Source organism: Mauremys reevesii, linkage group 13, assembly GCF_016161935.1.
Source record: "Mauremys reevesii isolate NIE-2019 linkage group 13, ASM1616193v1, whole genome shotgun sequence".
Classification (NCBI taxonomy): Eukaryota; Metazoa; Chordata; order Testudines; family Geoemydidae; genus Mauremys; species Mauremys reevesii.
In genome coordinates this window covers 33,045,604-33,051,603 of record NC_052635.1, presented here as the reverse complement: position 1 = coordinate 33,051,603, position 6,000 = coordinate 33,045,604, and positions in this window count along the sequence as shown.

Sequence of the window (6,000 nt, the reverse complement as noted above, 5' to 3'; positions counted from 1 at the left end):
TGAAGCACAGCTCAGACCCAGCCAGGGGAAGAATTCAGATTTCACTTGCTGAGCATTAGAGCTGAGGTAATTCCCCTCCCCCATTTATTAAAGGAATAGGTTAAGGCCACGATTTTCAAATATGGGTGCTCCTACATCCTTCCTAGCCTAGAGAGGAAAGCTGGGCCAATGTTTCAATCATTAGCCTGGGGCATGGGTTCAACGCCCAGCTCTGCCAGATTCCCTGGGTGACCTCAGGCAGGTCACTTTGGTCCAGGTCCTAAAAGGTATCTTGGTGCCTAACTCTCATTGAGATCACAATGGGAGTTGGGAGCCTCAATCCCTTTGAGGATCTGAACCATAAACTGTCTATGCCTCTGTTCTCCCCCTGTAAAACAGGGATCAGCATAAATTCCCCACCTCACAGGGGTGTTGTAAGACTAAATACATTAAAGGATTGTGAAGTATTTAGATACAATTCTGCTGGGGGGCATCTGGGTACCTTAGATAGTTATTTAGGCCCAGATTTTCAAAAGTATTTAGGTGTTGCTGTGCTCAGCATCACAATGCCGAACTGATTTAGAAGCCTCTACTTAATTTTTAAAGCGATTTAGGTGCTTGGGAGCCATTGACATAGCTAAAAGTATTTAGGTGTTGCTGTGCTTCAGCAATCTGGGCTTTCGGAGACAGATTTTTCAAGGGCTGAGAATTCAGCAGCTCCCATTTACTTAGAAGCCCCATTTTTGAACACCTCTTTTTGAAAATCTTGTCCTTACGCTTCTGTGTATTTGAATAAGTGCCAGGAACTCCAACAGAAGCAAATCTCAGGAAACTGACCAAAATTGGCTAACACAAAACTTTGTGAGATACACTTACTAAACCAGGCTTTTGCTACAGCATAGGAAAACTGCATTCTGTCTGGGCTTTGTGCATCTCAGCAACAGCGCAAAAAAAACCTCATCTCACCATCTCTCCTAGCATGAGGTCCTGACAAGTTCAGATTTACTTAGGAGCTGTTTCTGAGAGGGCTGTGTGTCAAATCTGTTTCACTTCTCTGTTGCAGGGGGAAAAAAAAAAAAAGACAAGGACTTCTTTGAGCTAGAGGCTCCCAATTTATTTATTACAACACTAATCAAGTGACAAGGAGAAAGCACCCAAAATACAGGAACACAAAGAGGTGATGACTTGGCAGATAAAACTACCGTCTGTAACAAACAGATGGGAGTATTAGACAGAGAATTCCATCTGACCCATACAAAACCTTGGCAAATGTATGCACACAGCACCCCCTGCAGATCCATAATTACCTGCAAATCTCTGGATTTAGTTCTCAACAATTTGTATGTGATTTCCCCACCCACATCTATTCTACTCCTGCACAGCAGACACTCCCATCCAGAATTGCTGGCATTCACAGGGATCTCCAATCCATTATGAGCAAATCAGCAGTAGCCAGGGGTAGATTTTAAGCTGTATTCCCATACGCATGCAGAGCAACCCCGTGAGACAGAGCAGAAATCTGGACCCATTATTCTTGGAGAGAAGAAACTGAGAAAAAAAGGCAAAGAGAAAATTCCATCCCAGCTGGTCCCTCTCAGACTGGCTAACCAGTTTCCTATTGGACTCCCGTGGAACCAGCAGGGCTCAGCTGCCTTCAATCCCTATTATAAAGGATGGGTCTGCTAAACAGACTTACATTATTAACATTGTCTATACTAGAAGCATTTTAACTCCTGCATCAATATGCTCTAGTTCAAGAGATTATTCTGATTGGAGTAGCTAAATAAGCAAAATCGCTACCCAGATTAATGAAAAACTGCTTTAAATTATGAGAGTCAATTTTCCACCCTCACTGTCTTGTGACTATATATGCTAAAGGCAGCTGTTAGCTCAGCCACCCTCTCTCCTCCCTTCACCACAGAAACTGTCATTTATGGTTCTAAATAGCAGTAATGCTCTACAAGTATGCAATGCCCTCCCAACCTGGTAATGATTTATGGTAATGTTAGAGTATTAATTAGGCTCTTGCTATTGGGCATTGAACTAACAAAGCCATATTTTAAATGCTGCAGGAAATTATTGCTTAAATATTTCCTCTGCCTAGTTGACTGCTAGTTGCTGAAGAAGCATGAGGAATTGCTGCTGTTGCCACTAACTAGCTTGAAGCAATGATTAAGAGCTGAAACTATTTTACTCCTGAGGGAATTCTGCACCACTGCACAATGCAGGATTTTGCAGAAGTTAATGTGTGCACAGAATTTCCTTTTATCCCCACAGAAATAGGCTGCAGAGATGTTGGCTGCCACTAGGGGCGGCTGGACCCAGCTGAGCCCAGCTCAGAAATAGAAAACAAGGCCAGGGGGAAGGAAGTGGAGGGTTCCCAGCACACCCTGAAGGAAGGTGGTGGTGGCGGCGGCATACAGGAAATCCCATGCAAGCCCAGAACCCAGAATCAGGCATTTCTCCCCCAGGATCCCTGAGCTCTAGGTGGGTAGGGGTGAAAGTAACTTAAAGGACTTACCAGTACGCAGGGCAGCCAGGGTCCTGGCAAGGTGTGGGGGGCAGCACTGAAGGGGCAGGGCTGGGGCCAGACTCCCCTAGCCATTCCTTCAGCACTGCCTGGCCTATGCCACCCAGGGCTCCGTTGGCAATTTAAAGGGACCAGGGCTGGGGCTGCTGCCAGGAGCTCTGCTTGTATGGTCGGCTGTGTACCGGCGGCCACATTCTTACCAGTATGCCATACCAGACCGGCTTACTTTCACCTCTGGTAGGGAGTGGCTGGGACGGGGAGGGTCCCATGGCTGAACTCAGGAGGTGGGGTCAGAAGAGTGTCTGAGCACCTGGCTGGGCTGGGGGCACACAGGAACTGGACTGCTGATGGGGTTTCTTTAACCTTCTACTCTAGGGGGATTTTTTTTTATGGATCTGTATTGTTACAGACATACCAGTACTTGCTGACAGGTATTTTGAAATAAATTAATAAAATAATTGACACTGATGCAATTATTTAGTTATTTTGACATACAATTTGCAGAATTTTTAATTGTTTAGCACAAAATTCCTCCAGGAGTACTTTTTGCCCCCAGGCCAATACAGCTCACTTAATAGTTCATACATGCTTAATACAATGAACTAGTTACAGGTTTGCATTGGCCAGGACATTGCAGACATGTTACCTTACAGCTGTGGAAAGGTAAGCCTGCTCCTCTGGGTTCTAATGAATATGGCATGAGAATTGTTTTTAGAAACACTCACCTCTAATGTACACACCTGCTGCATTACTCCCCTACACTAGCACATCAATAGCAGCTATTTTCCCCAAGCCTGCAGTTTGAATGGAGTCCTACCACTCTAGACACAGCTAGTTAATGAACATATCCCAGGTCTTAGTATCAGCTCTGAAGCATGCATGTGCATTGCGGCAGGAATACAGAAGTGCTACCAGCTTATTTATCCACACATAGCCAGACCCTGGTGGAGTCATCAGTTCAACCAATGCCAAACAATGCCAGGGCTGACCCCAGCTACCCTAACCCAGCTGCTTCTGGCTTGCAGCTAAACATCACTCAGCCAGGATTATTGTGTGGCACATAGCAATCATGCCAGAGGGAGAATAGCTGTCATCTTCCTAAAGGAACAACACAGCAGCCTCACCTGAGACTCCGCTTCATCACACAGGACAAAGTAGTTAGGATTTTTGTATCTTGTGGTAAATCACTGCACACTAGAACAGGCTGACAGCAGTTAAGAGGGGAAACAAAACAGATTTTTACTACTACTGCTTAATATAATCAATGGTATCAGAATATGTAAATTAGATGTACAGGAGAGCTGCCAGATATCCCATGGCTCTAACTGCCACCCTGACTGTGACTTTTTCCTGCTTTAGTGATTTCCTGTTAGTATGCACTATATGCATCTGTATTAAAGGTAGCCTGGGAGGTCTGAGACAAATGTCAGCAAGATGGAGGTAGAAAGCTGCAGCATTTAAATGCCTCCATTTCACTAAAGAAATGGTTCTACAAGCCAGAACTGGCAAATGCAATCACTAAATACAGTGAAACCCTGCTACAACACAATGATTGGGGTCCAAAAATTCGATCGTGATAAATGCAGGGTCACGGTATAGCAAAGTTCACCATTTCAAGCCAGTCAATTTCTCTTAGGCAGAAAATGACTTGCGTTTGCAAACTGCCCATAACAGTAACTGAAAAGGTGCATCTCCAGCAGTGGGGGCTCTCAGCCATGCAGCCAGAAAGGGAAATACTTAGGGAGAGTAGGGGAGACATGCAAGGGGCAGAGGAAGAGCAAGGAGCAGCTGGGGAGGAGAATGGCTCTTCTCACCAAAAGAAGTGGGGGTAGGGGAGAAGAGGCAGTGGGGAAGGCACATTCCATTCCCACCCCATCCCCCTTCAGCAGTGCTCCAGCCTCTTTATTTTTCCTTCTTTGCACTTCTGCATTGCTCCGGCCACTTTTTTTTTTTGCTTGGGGCAGCCGGAGCCACCTTATGATCGCGTTATAGCCGAGTTTGTTATTGCGGGACTTGTTATAGCGGGGCTTCCCCGTATGTTGTCAGCTTCCTCCTGTCAGACTGACAGGATGAGCAGAGGCAACAGAGCTAGATTCCCCTTGGTTTATGAGGGGGCTGACCCTAGACCTTTCTCTGAAGGGCCTTGGATTTCAGAACAAGTTTCTCTCTCAGTTCTGAAGTCACCTGGCTGCATTTACAGAACAGAGCTCTTAAGGGGGAAATGAGATTTAGGCAGAGTTGTGTAGGTTTAATTTTGTTTTGTAATTTATAGCAGCAATTAGCCTTGAAGGGACCTAGTTTTATTTCTGTGCAAGTCAAAAGAAATGAGGGAAAAGTGCAGCAACTGCTTAGAATGCCTTCAGGCTAGCTTCTCCACTCCAGCTCAAGGGGTAGAGATACAAACAGATCCAGCTAAAAAAGGGAGACTACACCCCCATGGCACTGTTCTCTTCTGAGACACTCCACACTGGTCTTTCTCCCCATTCAACTGGAAAGGAAAAGCCGGCAACAGGTGCTCTGCAGTATGCCCACCCTTACTAAGCGCTATCTGCTCTGAGGCTTAGTCTACACATGGAAGTTCTATCAGCGTAGCTGCATTGGTCAGGGGAGTGAAAAAACTACATCAGAGATGTTATAGCTGCCCACATTCAGGGAGGTGTTGCTACAGAAACAGAAAAACCCTTTGCCAGCATAATTACATACCCTTAACCAATACCATGTGTCAGAAGCAGGGAGATGAGGGAACCAAGACACTAAGAACACAAGGCTTCACCACAAGTCTAGCTACAACAGCAGCCCCAAAGCATGCAAACCACCTGGTGCTGGATAAAAACAAGGAGTCCAGTGGCACCTTAAAGACTAAGATTTATTTGGGCATAAGCTTTTGTGGGTTTAAAAACCTCACTTCTTCAGAGGCATCTGTTAATCTTTAAGGTGCCCCCAGACTCGTTTTTGTGGATACAGACTAACACGGCTACCCACCCCATACCGGTGCAGGATGAATTACCAGCTCTAAGGCAGTACACACTGACTAGGCCCAAAAACCTTGTTCTTTAGTTGTTTTTTTTTACGGCAACTGAGGCTCTGGCTCTCCTAAGTTGCCAGTAAGCAACACCTACCTTCCCAGGTGCATGTATCTGATGACCATCCAGATCTGTAAAGTAAATAGCCCAACAAAACCTAAATAGCTTTTAGAGCACCCCACCACCGTGTCAGAATCTCATGCAAAGTAGGTTTTAAGAAAGGCCTCTCCAAGGAGGATGATTGAGGGGTAGTTTTATTTGTCTGAAAACAAGCTGAGAGTTGGGTATTTTCCCCAATTTAAACCATTTAAAAGCTTCTCAAGATACTGGCATCACCTTATGCCTGGGGTCTGCATTCACCCATGTCTAGAACAGGCTATTGAGGTATTTTGTCATCTCCACAACTGTGGTATTGAACACCTCAAACACGAATGGATTTTTCTTCACAACATAGGGAAGCATAATCCC